General features: G+C 35.4%; 1 long non-coding RNA gene across 2 annotated transcripts; it reads right to left on the bottom strand.

Moving 5' to 3' along the window:
- Positions 1-521: 521 nt before the first annotated feature.
- Positions 522-12,887, bottom strand: LOC146396017 (uncharacterized). Of its 2 annotated transcripts, XR_014829849.1 has the most exons (5): positions 12,785-12,887; positions 3,734-3,793; positions 1,985-2,124; positions 1,181-1,253; positions 522-810 (listed from the first exon to the last, which is right to left on the bottom strand). It is a non-coding gene; the product is annotated as an uncharacterized LOC146396017 (long non-coding RNA). The 2 variants fall into 2 exon arrangements; XR_014829848.1 differs by lacking the exon at positions 12,785-12,887 and having other exon boundaries at positions 3,734-4,163.
- Between the last annotated feature and the right edge of the window lie 4,754 nt (positions 12,888-17,641).

The raw sequence follows: 17,641 nt of genomic DNA on the forward strand, positions 1-17,641 counted from the left end.
CTAGAAAAGATTTTAAAAAATCACTGAAATGCCTTCATGTGCAAAGTTTATTTCTAAAATTTAAACTCAAAAGGCCTCCTACCTGTATTGAGTTTTGAGAGAACAGGGTTCTCTCTCATATAATTCCTGTTAACATAATGAAGTGTCCTAAGAATTACCCATCCCAAGGGAAGTTGAGTAAATGAGAAGATATTAGTTTTAGTCAACTTGATTTTGGAAAATTACACTTTTGTTTTTCCTTACTGTTGCTAAACTCCAGTTACGGCTGAGAATTTCTATCTCAGAGTAATCCCCCGGGAGGCCTAAAGAGCGTCGGTCCTTCCAGCTGCTTGGGAACTCAGCAGTGATACTGAGGGTGAGCTGTCACTTCTCCATACAGCTGTAACTTTTGCCAAGGAAGGAAAAATAACATAATGTAAAACTCAAGGACATAAAGATTGGATATCCTAAACAGGATGGTATTATCCATGGATTCTAATAGGAGGTATTATCCATGGATGCAAAGAGGTAAAAACAGAAAATTTTAAAAATATGACATTTTATTAAGAAATACTAAGTCATAAAGAAATTAATGTACATCTGGAGTTCCTATACTGGCTCAGTGGAATCAAATCTGACTAGCATCGATGAGGATGCAGGTTTGTTCCCTGTCCTCACTCAGTGGGTTAAGGATCCGCCGTTGCCATGAGCTCTAGTGTAGGTCGCAGATGCAGCTTGGATCTGGCATTGCTGTGCCTGTGGTGTAGGCTATTGGCTACAGCTCCGATTTGACTCCTAGCCTGGGAAACTCCACGTGATGTGGGTGTGGCCCTAAAAAGACAAAAAGGAAAAAAAGAAAGAAATTAATGTATGTCTGTACGTATTTTATATATCATATATATATGTGTGCAGATGATTATATTGTATATCATAAAACTTTTAAGTGGTGTTACAATGGGCTTTCTTACTTTCTCAGTATGGCGTGATGTTTTGTCATTTATTGACAGCTTATTGGCATCAATTTAACGACAAAGCCATTTTAATAGAATTCTCCTGTAGATCATATTTTTGAGAACTTAGCTGAGTTTCTAACAACTTCATATATGTTTTGAGGATCATCCCACGTAAGAACGCCTCACACCAGTGTTCATACAGAAGTCCCTTGCTATCATAATCTTCGCTTTTGTTAATACACACTCACCTCTGTAACAGAACTCACATGAAAGGCAGTGACTGCTGAGAATGGTCCGGAAGGATAAAGAAGTTACCAACACCTGCAGGAAAAAAGATAGGCACATACTCAGGCTTTTAGGAAAAACAGGAAACAAGATGAGAGAAACTCATAGAAACCTGGAAATCAAAAATGGAAACAAAATTAGCAGGTCGTTTGTGCCCCACCCCACACAACTCACACCACCCTAAGCAAACCGGTTTCCTATCACAAATTCCACCCTCACAAAGGAAGGACTTCAAAAGCAAAGTCAATTTACTTTATGTAGCGCTTAGATTCTGCTCTGGCACGTCCCTGCCTTAAGTTCCTGCTATCAGGGTGAGTTGAAGGCCTCACCACTAATGTTTGCTGAGTGCCTACTGTACACAGGCTCTGATTTCCTCTATCAGCCCCATCCTCATTAAATCTCTTTAGATTTGCAAAACTTATAACCAGTTCATCTGGTTGGACCTCTCACCAACCTTGTACAGTTGGCCCTCCCTTTCTGAAGATTTTATATAAGGGGCTTAAGCATTTTGGTATCCACAGGAGGTCCTGGAACCAATCCCTCATGGATACCCAGGGATGACTGTACTTTAGTCAGGGCAGGACAGTTAATTTTGTCATATGAATTGGAGAATTGAGGCATGAGAATTTAAGGGGCTTATTCAAGTTCATGATGTGCATGAGTCAAGAACACAGCCACTTCCCTCTACTCTCTTGCACCAAGGCCACAAGGAGTAAGTTCTTCTATCCTAATTTTAGATAAAAAATTATACAGATGTACATACAAACCTGTCACTCAGCTAGTCCACATAGGTTGAACACTTGCTGGATGAAGTGCTCTGAGTCAGGTCACTTTGCCAGGCACCATTCAAAGGCAACAACAGAAGTACAAATCAACATCTCTATTCTCAGCTTTCCACCTTAGAAAACTAAAAGTAAAATACACACATGAAGCAATTTGACCAAAATGCTTTCTAACACAGGAAATATACCAAATTAAAATGTCCCAGGAACAATAGGAATTTTTTCAAAGAATTTTCCCAATCAACACGAGCAATTGTTACACAGAACAGTTTTATGCATGGATGTAAATTAACGTAAAAACTGATTTTGGTTTGTGCCATAGTTTTTTGTTGTTGTTAAAATGAAATCACATTATTAAGGATTTATCACATAGAAGAATGCAAATCAATTCTTTTAGTAACGTACACTACAGGGTTGTTTAGTGATTTGTATAGAAAATTATATAAATTATGCATTGATAGTCATATTTCCTGGACTTAAAATATAAAAGTCTCTGCTTTTCAAATGTCTGTTTAAAATCTATCTTATATACTTTTAACTTCTCAGGTTCCTAATTTATTAATTTCTCCATAGTTTACACAGTTGAGTGTAAATATGAATAATTAAAATAAGATGTGATTTCCTTAGATTTTTTTTTCTGTGTACCTCACTTGTATTAAAGAAAAAAAATTCATGGGGAGAGGAAAGTATTTAGGAGAGTATTCAGCATTTATTGTGAAATTTACCAGTACTTGAATATTCAATCTATGTTTTCTTGTCATTTCATTGGATTCTGTTTAGACAATTTCAATATAGATAAAAATATAGGCATATAGGACCATGTTTAAACATGAGGTGACTCCTCGAATATCACTAACCTTGGCCTTTCCACTCGTTTTTCAGAATATATTTTAATGTAATCATTTCCAGCCTTCTTTAAACTACCACACCCTGGTTTAGTCTATGAAATTATTAATATATCACTACCTCCTTCTTGCCAATGGTTATCATATAGTAAATTGTGTGGTAATATTAATTAGTTTTTAAAAGTTGTTTCGGAAAAATATTTAAATTCCTGTGAAGATGTTTAAAGATACTTTGAGGTATCACAGATTTTAGGCTTAGAAATATTAGTATTCCAGGTATTAATTTTTTCCAGCTCATTGAGATATACTTGACATGTAACCTCATGTAAGTTTAAGGTGTTCAACACATTGACTTGATACGCTTACATACTGCAAAATGATTATGACGATAGCATGAGCTAACATCCCCATCACATCACATAATTAACATTTCTTGTTATTGCGAGAGTATTTAAAACTTCCTCTCTTAGCAACTTTCCATATATATATAGCATTGCTAACTATAGTTACCAAATTACCATGCATGTTGTGTATTAGATCCCCAGAATGTATTCATCTTCTAACTGGAAGTCTGTACATTTAACCAACATCTACCCATTGCCCCAGTCTCCCAGCTCCTGGTAACTACCATTCTATTCTATTTCTATGAGTTCTATGAGATTTTACATATGAGTGATAATAATACAGTATTTGTCTTACTCTGACTTATTTCACTTAACAAAATGTCCTCCAAAGGACAAGATTTGCTTCTTTCTCATGGCTGAATAATATTCCATTATATGCATATAAACATATATGTAAACATACACACACACAGATGTATATATATGTATATACACATACACATACACCTACACACACGCACACACATACACACATGTTATCCTACCTCCTTTATCCATTCATCCAGTGACAGGTTGTTTTCAAATCTTGGCTATTGTACATAATACTGCAATAAACACAGAAGTGAAGATATCTCTTTGAGATCCTAATTTCATTTCCTTTAGATATATACCCAGAAATGGGATTACTAAATCATGTTAGTTCTATTTTTAATATTTTGAGGACATCCATACTGTTTTCCATTAGCTGCATTACTTACATTTCTACCAACAGTGCACAGGGGTTCCCTTTCCAGCAAATCCTTTCCACTTTTTATCTCTTGACTTATTTTTTTATTTTTTATTTTTTAATGGCTGCACCCATGGCATGTGGAAGTTCCCAGGCCAGGGATCAAATCTGAGCCATAGCTTTGACCTGTGCCATAGCCGCAGCAATGCTGGATCCTTTAACCCACTGTGCTGGGCCAGGGAACAAACTCAAGCCTATATAGCAAACTGAGCTGCTGCAGTCAGGTTCTTAACCCACTGTACCACAGTGGGAACTCCATCTCTTGTTTTTTTTTTTTTTTTTTTTTTTTTGCTTTTTAGGGTTGCACCTGTGGCATAAGGAGGTTCCCAGGCTAGGGTCAAATCAGAGCTGTATCTGCCAGCCTACAACACAGCCACAGCAATGTAGGATCCGAGCCATATCTGTGACCTAAACCATAGCTCACAGTAATGCTGGATCCTTAACCCACTGAGCAAGTCAGAGATCGAAACTGCATCCTCATGGATGTTAGTCAGTTGTTAACCACTGAGTCATGACGGGAACTCCTTTTGTCTTTTTGATGATGGCCATTCTAACAAGTGTGAGGTGACATCCTATTTTGGTTTTGTGTTGCATTTCCGTGATGATTACTGATGTTGAGCATCTTTTGATGTTCTTGTTGGCTATCTGTATGTCTCCTTTGGAAAAAACATCTATTCGTTTCTTCTATTTTTAAAATTGGATTATTATTTTTCTGCCATTGAATTGTATGAGTTCTTTACATACCTTGTACATTAACCACTTATCAGATGTATACTTTGCAAATAATTTCTCCCATTTCATAGGTTGCCTTTTTATCTTGGTTGTTTCTTTTGCTGTGCAGAAGTTTTTCAGTTCAATGTCATTCCACTTACTAATTTTTGCATTCATTGCTTTTTGGTGTTGTATCTAAAAATTGTTGCCAAGACTAAGGGAGTTTTCCCTGATTTGATGATTTCTTTAGGGATTTTTTTGGTTTTTGGTCTTAAGCTTGAGGTTTTGTCTACCATAAATTAATTTTTATGAGGGGTGTAAGACAAGGGTACAATTTCATTTTTATGCTTGTTATTACCTCAAACCAACTATTAAAAGAGACTATCCTTTGCCCCATTTAATCTTCTTAGTTTCCTTGTCAAATATTAGCTGATCATATATGGGTAGTTTATTTGAGGGCTCTCAATTCTGTTCCATTGTTCCTTCTTCTGATTACCATAGGTTTGTAGTATAGTTGAAAATTGGAAATGTGATGCCTCAGGCTTTGTTCTTTCTCAGGATTGCTTTGGCTACTAAGAATCTTTTGGAGTTACACAAATTTTAGGTGTGTTTATTCTAGTTCTGTGAAATATACTATTAAAAATCTGATAAGAATTGCATTGAATTTATAGATAGTTTTGGGTAGTATGGACATTTTAATAATATTAATTCTTCTGATCTGTGAACACAAGATGTCTTTCCATTTGTTTGTGTTGCCTTAAATTTTTTCATCAAACTCTTCTAGTTTTCAGTGTACAAATCTTTCACTTCCTTAAAAGTGAAGGAAGTGAAATTTACTCCTAAGTGTTTTATTATTTTTGATACTATTGTAAATGGGATTGTTTTCTTTCCTCTTCAGACACTTTTGTTCGTTTATAGAAATACAACCAATTTCTGTATGCTGATTTGGTATTATGCAACTTTACTAAATTCGTTGATTAGTAATAACAGGTTTTTGTTTTTGGTGGAGTCTTCAGAGCTTTCTGTATATAAAATCATATTATCTGCAGAAAAGACAATTTTACTTCTTTTCCAATTTAAATATATTTTTCCATTATCTTGCCTGATTGCTCTCATTAGACTTCTAGTACTATGTTGAATAAAAATGGTGAGAGTAGGCACCCTTGCCTTGTTCCTGAACTTAAAGGAAAAGCTTTTAATATTTTACCACTGAGTATTAGCTGTGGGATTGTCATATATGGCCTTTATTATGTTGAGGTATACTCCTTCTATATTGAATTTGTTGTAAGTTTTTTTTAAATTTATTTTTATTTTTTTCTTTTTTCTTTGAATTTGTTGTAAGTTTTTAATCGTAAAAGGAATTTGTATTTTGAAGATGGTTTTTCTGAATCTCTTGAGATAACCATATGATTTTATCTATTATTTTTATTATTCCATTAATATGCTGTATCACATTGATTAGCATGGGTTGAAATTTCTTGCATTCCAGAGATAAATCCTGATTCATCATGATGTATGATCCTTTTAATGTGGTCTTGAATTCAATTTGCTAACATTTTAGAGAATTTTTGCATTTATATGAATATTTTCATTATTACAAATTTCAGGTACACAGAATCATAATTCAGCATTTGTATACACTTTAAAGTGATTACCACAAGTCTAGTTACCATCATTTACCACACAGTTTGACACATTCCCTCATTTTGGTCACTCCCTAACCCTCTTCTCCTCTGATAACCACTAATCTGACTTCTATATCTGTGCATTGTTTTGTTTGTTCATTTGTGCTGTTTTTTAAGATCCCATATATGAGTGAAATGATACAGAATTTGTCTTTTTCCAACTGATTTACTTCATATAGCATAACACTTTCAAGTTTCATCCATGCTTTCACAAATGGCAGGATTTCATTATTTTTATGGCTAAGTAGTATTCCATTGTGTGTGCGTGTGTATGAATATAAAATTTCAGGTATTACATTCAAGTCTTCAGTCCATTTTGTGTTAACTTTTGTGTATGGTGTAAGATAGGGTTCTAGTTTGATTCTTTTGCATGTAGCTGCCCACTTTCCCCAAAACCATTTATTGAAGAGACTATCCTTTCTTCATTGTATCTCCTTACTCCACTGTCATAATTATTCATATATGTGTGAGTTTATCTGGGGGCTTTCAATTCTGTTCCATTGATCTCTGTGTCTGTTTTTATGCCAGTATCAGAGCATCCTGATTACTATAGTTTTGTGGTATAGTTTGAAGTCAGGAAGCATGATACCTCCAGCTTTGTGCTTCTTTCTCAAAACTCTTTTGGCTATTTTGAATCTTTTGTGGATCCATATGAATTTTTGAATTATTTTGATTTTGTGAAATATGTCATTGGAAATTTGACAGAGATTACATTGAATCAAGGGATTACTTGGGTATTATGGACATTTTAACAATATTAATTATGTCAATCCACAAGACATGAAATATCTTTCCATTTATTTGGGTCTTCAGTTTCTTTCATCAATGTCTTATAGTTTTCAGTATATAGATCTTTCACCTTGGTTAAACTTATTCTTAGGTATCTCATTCTTTTTGATGCAACTGTAAATAGAATTGTTTTCTTAGTTTCTTTCTGTTATTAGTGTATAGAAATGTAAAATATTTCTATATATTGATTTATATCCTGCAACTATACTGAATTCATTTTTTATTTGTAACAGATTTTTGGTGGAGTTGCTAGGATCTTTATATATAGCATCATGTTATCTGCAATAAGTGGTGGTTTTCTTTCTTCCTTTATTTCTTTTTCTTTCCTAAGTGTTGTGGCTAGAACTCCCAATACTATTTTGAATAAAAAATATCAAGAACATCCTTGTCTTGTTCCTGATCTTAGAGGTAAAGCTTTTGGCTTTTGACTGTTGAGTATGACATTACCTGTGAGTTTGTCACATACAGCTTTTCTTATATTGATATATGCCCCCTCTATCCCCACTGTGTTGAGAGTTTTTGTTATAAATTGATGTTGAATTTTGTCAAATGCTTTTTCTCCATATACTGAGAGGATCATATATATTTTACCCTTCATTTTGTTAATTTATGTATCACATTGATTGAGTTTCAAATTTTGAACCATCCTTGCTTCCTTGGAATAAATCCCACTTGAGAGTAGTATATGATCCTTTTAATGGACTGTTGAATTTGGTTTGCTAATGTTTCATTGAGGATTTATGCATTTATGTTCATCAAGGATATTGATCTGTAATTTTGTGAGTTTTTTCCTGATGTTTTTTCTTGGTACCAGGGTGATACTGACCTTACAAAGTACGCTTGGAAGGTTTCACTCTTTTTCAAATTTTTAGAATAGTTTGAGAAGGATAGGTATTAATTTTTCACTAAATCTTCAGTTGAATTCTCCTATGAAGATGTCTGGTTCTGGGATTTTGTTTGTTGGGAGATTTTTGATTACTAATTCAGTTTCAAGAATAGTAATTGGTCTGCTTAGATTTTCTAGCTACTTATGACTCAGTGTTGGAAGATTATATATTTCTAGGAATTTATCCATTTCTTCTAGGTTGTCCAATTGGTTGGTGAATAATTGTTCATAGCAGTCTCTTAAGATTCTTTGTATTTCTGTGGTTTCAACTGTACTTACCTTTCATTCTTAATTTTATTTATTGGATCTTCTGGTTTTTTTTTTTTCCCTTGGTTATGCTAGCTAGAGGTTTGCAAATTTTGTTTATCTTTCTAAGGAAAGAAGCTATGAGTTTCACTGATCTTTTTTATTTATTTATTTTTTTAGTCTTTATATTTGGGATTTTTCTTATTTGTCTTTTTTTTTTTTTTTTTTTTTTTTTTAGGGCTGCACCCACAGCATGTGGAGATTCCTGGGCTAGGGGTCAAATTGGAGCTGTAGCTGGCAGCCTACACCACAGCCACAGCAACATGAGATCCAAGCCACCTCTGCAACCTACACCATAGCTCACGGCAACATCAGATCCTTAACCCACTGAGCAAGGTCAGGGATCAAACCACAACATCATGGTTCCTAGTCAGATTTGTTTCCACTGTGCCATGATGGGAACTCTGGATTTTTCTTGTTTCTTAAAGTAAACCCATATTGCTGTGAACTTCCTTCTTAGCTACACCTTTACTACACTCCATAGATTTTGGTATGTCAAATTTGTTTTAATTCATCTCTAGGTATTTTTTTATTTCTCCTTTAATTTCTTTGACAACTCACTGGTTGTTCAGTGGCATGTTGATTAACCTCATATTTTGTGGGTTTTTTTCCATTTTTTCCTTGTGATTAATTTCTAGTTTTATATCATTGTGGCTAGAGAAGATGGTTGATATGATTTCAGTCTTCTTGAACTTATTGAGACTTGTTTTGTGACCTAATATATGATATATCCGAGAGAATGTTCCATGTGACCTTGAGAAGAACATGTATTCTGCTTTTGGGTGGAATAGTCTATATATTAAGCCTATCTGGCCTAATGTGTCATTTAAGTCCAATGTTTCCTTATTAATTTTCTGTCTGGAGGGTCTATCTCCTAATGTAAGTACAGTGTTGAAGTCCCCTTCAATTATGGTACTGCTTTCAATTTCTCCATTTTAAGTCCATAAATATTTGCTTTAGGAGTTCCCACTGTGGCTCAGTGGGAACAAACCTGGCTACTATCTATGAGGATGTGGGTTTGATCCTTGGCCCCGCTCAGCAGGTGAAGGATCCAGCATTGCTGTGACCTGCAGTGTAGGTTGCAGATACAGCTGGGATCTGGCATTGCTGTGGCCTTGGTGTAAGTCAGTACCTGCAGCTCCAATTCGACTCCTAGTCTGGGAAGTTCCATATGCCACAGGTGGGGCCCTAAAAAAAAGAAACAAACAAAAAAACAGTTGCTTTATATATTTTGGTGTTCCTCTAGTGCATATACATTTATAAATCTTATACTTTTTGTTTGATTGACTGCTTTATCATTATGCAATGCCCTTCTTTGTCTTTTATTGCAGTCTTTGCTTTGAAATTCATTTTATCTGACAGAAGTTCTGCAGCTTTCTTTTTATTTCCATTTGCATGGAATATCTTTTTCTATTCCTTCTCTTTTAGTTTGCATGTGTCCTTTCTTCTGAAGTAAATCTCTTGTAGGTAGCATATAGATGGATTCTGATATTTTAAATCTATTCACAACTCTATATATTTTGATTGGTGAATTTAGTCCATTCACACTTAAATAATTAGTGATAAGTATATACTTACTGACATTTTGGTAACTGTTCTCTGGCTATTTTTGTAGTTCCTTTCTGTTTCTTTCTTCTTTCTCTCTTTCCTTTTGTTTTGGTGCTTTTTTTATTATTAAATAAGAAAGTTCCAAATTAGATGATCCCAAAGCAAAACACATCATGACACATTATAATTAAAATAGCAAAATTAAATATAAAGAGAGAATCCTAAAAGCAGCAAGGGAAAAAAAAATTTACATAGGCGAGAAACTCCATAAGGCTATCAGCAGATTATTGGGCTATAGAGTTTCTGCTAAATAATCTGCTAGATTACTGACCCTGGATGTCTTTTGCCTCCCTCAGATTAGGACATTTGCAGCCACTAATTCTTCAAATAATTTTTCTGATCATTTCTCTCTCTCTTTCACATCAAGTATCCCATAATGTGAAAGTTTTTCCATGAGATGCTGTCCCACAAATCCCTTGTCTTCACTTTTTTTAATTATTTTTTCATTTTGCTGCTCTCTCTGGGTGAGTTCTATTGCTTTGACTTCCAGCTCACTGATTTGTCCTTCTGCTTCTTCCAACCTGCAATCAAACCTGTCTGGTATATTATTCAGTCATTATAACTTGTTTGATATTTTCTTTTATTTTCTATCTCTTTGTAATAGATCTCACTGCTTGTCCACTCTTCTACTGAGTTCAGTGAGTATCTTTATGATCAGTCTTTTAACCATTTATCAAGTAGATTGCTTATTTCCATTTCATTTAGTTTTTTTTCCTAAGGTTTTTGTCTTATTATTTCTATTGGAACATATTCCTTGGGCTCCTAATTTTTGCCTAATTTTCTGTTTGTAAATATGTATTAGGTAAATCAGCAATCTCTTCCAGTCTTGAAGGAAGATTTATTTAGGAACTGTCATGTGTCACTGAGATGCAATGCACCTGTACATCAGATCCAAGTGCTCAAGGGGCATCCTCTTTGTGGGCTATGTGTGCCCCTCTGCTGTGATGCACTGGTGAGTGGGACTGGCTCTCATACAAGCTGCAGGGCCCAACCATGGCTACTGAATGATGGTGGGCAGGGCTACTGCTTGACTGGCTGTGAAGTTCAGTTCAGTCTATTTTTTGTTGTTTTGTTGTTGTTGATTTGTTTCGGTTTTTCTTGCTTTTTAAGTTGAGTGAGCTGCAGGTAGGCTCTTTATGAGTGAGTTTTCCATTCCCAGCAATTTTTAGTTTTCTTAGACATGTTCCGTGTTGGTTTTCAAAGCCAAAAGTGTTTTGGGGGGCTCATTTCTCTTGTGCAGGGTTTAGGGGATGGGGTGCCTGTTGTGGAGTTCAAATTCCTCACAACTCATGGAAAAAGTCCAGACACTTGTGATTATTCCTGATTGTGGATTGCTGTGGCTGAAGTGTGTATGAAACTGTATCTCATCCCTCCTACCTGTCCTGATGTCATCCTTTTATCCTTTGTTGTGGAAGCTCTGTCCATCCAGTTTACAAGTACCTCTCTGAGGAAATTATTCCAAATGTTGTAGATCTTTTGTGTCTGTGGGAGAAGGTGAGTTCAGGATTTTCTATGCTGCCATCTTGAAACTTCTCCTCTACATTCATCAGGGATTTTGGCTTATAGTTTCCTTAAAGTGTTCTTATCTAGTGTGGTATCAGAATAATGTTAGCCTTGTAAAATGAATTTGTAAATGTTACCTCTTCTTCAATTTTCTGGAAGAATTTGAGAAACGGTGATGTTAATTCTTTAAATGTTTGTTAGAATTTACCAGTGAAGCCATCTGGTCCTAGAGTTTCCTTGTCAAGAAGTTTTGATTACTGACTAAATCTCTTCTACTTATTGTTGAACTGTTCAGATTTTTTTATTCATGATCCAGTCCTTGTAGGTTCTATGTTTTTAGAAATTTATTCATTTTTTTAAGGTTATCCAGTTTATTGGCATGTAAACTGTTATAGTAATTTCTGTCATCCTTTGTATTTCTGTGGTGTTATTTGTGCTTTCGTTTCTGATTTTGAGTCTTTTTGTGTGTGTATGTGTGTCTTTTTAGGTCTGCACCCTCAGCATATTGAATTGGAGCTACAGCTGCCAGCCTATACCACAGCCATAGCAATGTGGGATGCAAGACACATTTGTGACCTACACCACAGCTCACAGCAATGCAATATTCTTAACTCATTGAGCTAGTCCAGGGATCAAAACTCGTCCTTCTGGATACAAGCTGGATTCATTACTGCTGAGCCACAATGGGAACTCCTTTGTGTGTGTGCGTGTGCGCTTTTCTTTTTTTTCTTAATTTAGCTAAAGCTTTATCAGTTTTTATCCTTTCAAAAAGACAGCTTAGTTGGGTTAACTTTTGCTACTATTTTTATGGACTCTATTTCATGTATTTCGCTGTGATCTTTGCTATTTTCTTCCTTTTCTTAACTTTGACCTAGTTTGTTCCTTTTCTTCTAGTTTCTTGGATGTAAAATAAAGTTGCTTATCTGATATCTTTTTCTCTTCTTATCCAGATGTTTATCACTATAAATGTTCTTTTTATAACCGTTTTTTGCAGAATTCTATAAATTTGGGTATGGTATGATTCCACTATTGTTTCAGGGCATTTTAAGATTTCTCTTTTGATTTCTTCTTTGACTCCGGAGAATCTTCCTCCTGCTTTTAAAATCACTCTTGTCTACCTTGGTTGCAGATCCTTGAGCAAGATGGGAGGGTGATTTGGCTGTATCACCAGTCACTCATAGATCACAGGTAGATTTGGCTGAGTGAGCCAAACAGGCCTGGTCAAATAGGTGCTAAAACAAATAATATGGTTAATCTGAGTTATAACTCAACTCAGAAAATTTGAGTTATTACTACAACTACAGTAATGATACCCCCTCACCATTAGCATCCACAGACTGGTTAGGCTTGAGGACATATGAGTTATAAAATATCTGGACAGTCCCCTTAATTTTGTCCTTCATGGCTGTCAGGAAGCCTGGATAAGAAACATGGTTGAAACAAAGGTGTGTTTTCATCAAATTCAAGTATAAATTCAAACTCATTTCTTTAAAAACAAAACTTTGAGATTAACAAATTAGAAGGAAGCTTCTTGGTTCAGAATATATTCTTCAGAATAATGAGTAGTGTGTGTTTTATTTAGAATCTCTCCACAGAATTCCATCTCCTAAATACATTTAGATGTGAAAAATTTGCAGAATAAAACAGACCAGTTCATGGAGACATGAAGGTAAAGTTCTGTTTTTGTACTCTCATACTCTAGGTTCCTTCCTCGTTTGCTCTGCGCAACACTTGCCATGGGCCCCTTGCATCTGTGCTATCCACTCATGCCTTAAACTGCCTGTTAAATAGTCCTCACCAGGGGATCTTAACCTAATGCATTAGTTGATGGTGGCCCCTTCTAGATAAAGCTACATTTACAGAACACTCTTGATAAGAAGGGATGGCATTTTTACATCCAGAGAATTTGTCCTCAAAGAGCAAACCTGTGGGCTTGTCCTCTCTCTCCTCTCCTATCATAATATTTGAATCCCTTACGGAAAAGTCCTCTAAAAGGGTCAAATGGGTTAAAAATATAACACAACAAAAATCTGACGACATTAGATTCCATGTAAATATTCATTTTTTTTTTTTCGACAAACACTTATTGAGCACTTCTGATGTTCTAAGCACTGATTTAGGTGACAGCAAAACACTAGGGAAGGAGGCACACGGGGTCTTTGCCTTCAAGGAATTTTCAGTCTTGGAAGCTCACAGCAAAAAATTCCAATATAGGGCACTGCTGACGTGCCACTACATTCTTAAAGAGTTTATAATCTCATATAATTACCAGAGAAACACTTTCAGGTATTTCCTGTTATTTTTAATTTTTTGTTATTATTATTATTATTATTTTTGTTTTTTTATGGTTGCACCCACGGCATATAGAGGTTCTCAGGCCAGGGGTCAAACTGGAGCCACAGCCACTGGCCTATACCACAGCCACAGCCATGGCAGATCTGAGCTGTGTCTGCAAGCTACACCACAGCTCATGGCAATGCCAGATACTTAACCCACTGAGCGAGGTCAGGGATTGAACCTGCATCCTCATGGATACTAGTCCGATTCATTTCCACTGAGCCATGACGGGAACTTTGATATTTCCTATTATTAGTCTCATTTTATTAGTCTCATTTTAGGTACATTAAATAACTTACTCAAAATTACAAAGTTCACATGGCTTAACTCATGCTAATCCAACACCCAAAACAAGACTGTTAACCTCTGGCTCTAGACAATAGGGCCAAAGGTTGTGTAACTCAAAAGTAACTTAAAAACTGAAAAATTATAGTTAACCTTTAAACAACATGGATTTGAACTGCATGAGTCCACCTATATGTGTATTATTATTATTATTATTATTATTATTAATGGCTGTACCCACAGCATATGGAATATCCTGGGCCAGGGATTAAATCTGAGTGGCAGCTGTGACCTACACTGACCTACACCACAGCTGTGGCAATGCTGGATCGTTAACCCACTACACCAGGCTGGGGATCAAACCCATACTTCCGCACTGACCTGAGCTGCTGCAGTTGAATTCTTAACCTACTGCACCTCAGTGAGAACTCTTGGATTTTTTTTTTTTTAAATAAATACTTAACAGCATTTGGTTGAATCCATGGATGTGAAACTGTGGATATTAAGTGCTGACTATAATATATGTGGATTTCCAGCTGCAGCAGAGGGCTGGTGCCCCTAAAACCCATGTTGTTCAAAGGTCAACTCTCTTATTAATAATTTCAGGTATGTCCAGGCAAGCTCTATACTTACAAATTCTTTTTACCATCAGTCCGATCACAAGGGAGAATTGGTTGTGGTGTTCTAGTCTGGGGACCTGGGTTCTTGTCTCTCCATTAACGTTGATATAACATTCTGTTCTTGTACGTCTTTATTTACCTCATGGGTTGGGCCTTGTTACATTTTATATGCAAATATACTATTGTAAATATACTTCCAATATTTATACTGTAATACTATCATCATTATTATTCTCTTCTCACAAATCTTCATGTTGTTTCTCCACTTTCTCCTCCCCTTCCATCTTTGCTATTTCCTGGCTGCTTTGTGTTCCTCTTTTATGTTTTTTCTTCTCTGCATACTGTTCCACATGGTCCTGGTCTCTTTCCATGGGGTGTACTGCACCCATTCAAGAAATACACTCCAGAGCTACTGCTTCTTCACTTCCCTTCTTTTTTAGTCTTAATTATCTTTAAGCATATAACTTCTTTTCTTCACTCCCCTAAATGTGCTGATACCTATACTCATCCAGGGATTTTTTTTCTTTAGTTACTTATGCCACCAAAAAATTACTTCAGTAGGAAAGAGCTGCTTCTATGTAATGCTATTGAAAAGAGTTTTTGATTTTGTTTTGTTTTGAAAGTAGTCTTAAAAGCAGTGGGGTATGGGCAAAATAAGATGCACACTAATCAAGAGAATAGAACAGCAAGCCCAGAAACAGGCCCAGGAAACTTAATAAATCAATATATTTTCAAGGGTGTATCCAAAGTCAATGGGAGGGATAAATTAGTCAGTAAGTAGTGCTGATAACACTTGAGGTTCATAAATATCATATTCGATCATTATCTCACATGATATGCCAAAATTTCTTTTGAATTTAAAAATAAAAAATTAAACTGCATGAGAGGAACAAAATTTAAGCTAATGGAGAAGTATTTTTTCAGGCTTGAAGGCAATGTAAGAAATCCAAAAGAAGATTGGTTAATAGATTTTACCATAAACATATTAACATCACCAAAATTCATAAAGATAAAAAATGACAACCTAGAAACAATACCGCTTTAAGTATGTTGAAGGATTACTGTCCTTTTTGCATATAAAAAAATCTACAAATAAGAAAAAAGGCTAAGATTCTAGAAGGACACAAATCATCAAGGGGAAATACAATGAATACTACTAAATTGTTAAATTATTTTTAGCCTCATTGGCAGTTAAAGAAATATAAATTGCTTTTTTCTAAAATTTGCAAAGACTTTTATAAATAACACTTTGTATTGGAAGAAGTGCCATGAAAAGGGCCACCAGCTTTTGATGGGAAGCAAGATTTTGCCTCACCTTCTGAAAAGCAATTTGGCCATAGATATCAAAAGCTTTAAAATATGTATAATTCCAATCTAATATTTCCACATTCAGGAATCAATCTCAAGGATAGACGCAATCAAGATTAAGAACAAGGATATTCCAAGCAATTCATATAACTCAAGAACAACAACAAAAACCCAATCAAAAAATGAGCACAAGACCTAAATAGGCACTTCTCCAAAGAAGACATATAAATGGCCAGTAGGCACATGAAAAAATGCTCAACATCACTAATTATTAGAGAAATACAAATCAAAACTACAATGAGGTACCACATTGATAATGTAGACTTATCATTAATAAGTCTACAAAAAACAAATGCTAGAGAGGGTGTAGGAAAAAGGGTACTATCCTGGGAATGTAAATTGGTACACCATCATGGAAAACAGTTGGGAGCTTCCTAAGTAAACTAAATATAGAACTATCATAGGATCCAGCAATCCCACTCCTGGGCATATATCCAGACAAAACAATTCAAAAAGATAAATGCACCCCTATCTTCATAAGAGCACTATTCACAACAGCCAAGACGTGGAAACAACCTAAATGTCTATCAACAGATGAACAGATTAAGAAGATGTGATACATATGTACATACTTACATACAATGGAATACTACTCAGTCATAAAAAAGAACAAAATAACACCATTTGCAGCAACATGGATGTAATAGAGATTCTCATATCAAGCGAAATCAGAAAGAGAAAGAAATAAATACCATATGATAGCACTTATATGAACCTAAAAATGGCACAGATGAACCTATTTACAAAAACAGAAACAGATTCACAGACAGAGAATCTTGTGGTTCCCAAGGAGGAGGCGGGGGGATGGACTGGGAGTTTTGGGTGAGTAGATGCAAACTATAACATTTAGAATGAATAAGCAATGAGATCCTACTGTATAGCATAGGGAACTATGATAGCCAGTCTCTCTTGGGATAGACCGTGATGAAAGATAACATAAGAAAGGGGGACTTCCTGCTGTGGCACAGCAGAAACGAATCCAACTAGGAAACATGAAGTTGCAGGTTCCATCCTTGGCCTCACTCAGTGGGTTAAGGATCCAGCGTTGCCATGAGCTGTGGTGTAGGTTGCAGACGCAGCCTGAACCCTGCATGGCTGTGGCGCAGGTCAGCAGCCTTAGCTTCAACTGGACTCCTAGCCTGAGAACCTTCATGGGCCACGGGTGCAGCTCTAAAAAGCAAAAATAAATAAATAAATAAATAAATAAAAATAAAAATAAAAAAAGAAGAGAAATGTATATATACATCTATACACACACACATACACACACATATATATGACTGGGTCACTTTGCTATACAGCAGAAATTGGTGTGACATTGTAAATTAACTATAATTTTTTAAATATCACTAAAAAAAGATTTCCTCAAATTGGAAAAAGAAAAAAAAGAGCAGGGATATTCACTGTAGTATTACCTGCTGGAGCATTAAGAGAAAAAGGAGTGAAATAGCCTAACAATAATAGTTAAATTATACTATCTACTTATGGAATATTACACAGCTGTTGACTTGCACTGGGAAAAAATAAAGGGAAATTTTTATGTTACAATGATTATAAAAAGCAGAAAA

This window comes from Sus scrofa, chromosome 15 (assembly GCF_054392235.1).
Source record: "Sus scrofa isolate SSC_HxYL_T2T_F1_AM1 chromosome 15, Sscrofa_HxYL_maternal_Yorkshire_Landrace_v2.0, whole genome shotgun sequence".
NCBI classification, from domain to species: Eukaryota; Metazoa; Chordata; class Mammalia; order Artiodactyla; family Suidae; genus Sus; species Sus scrofa.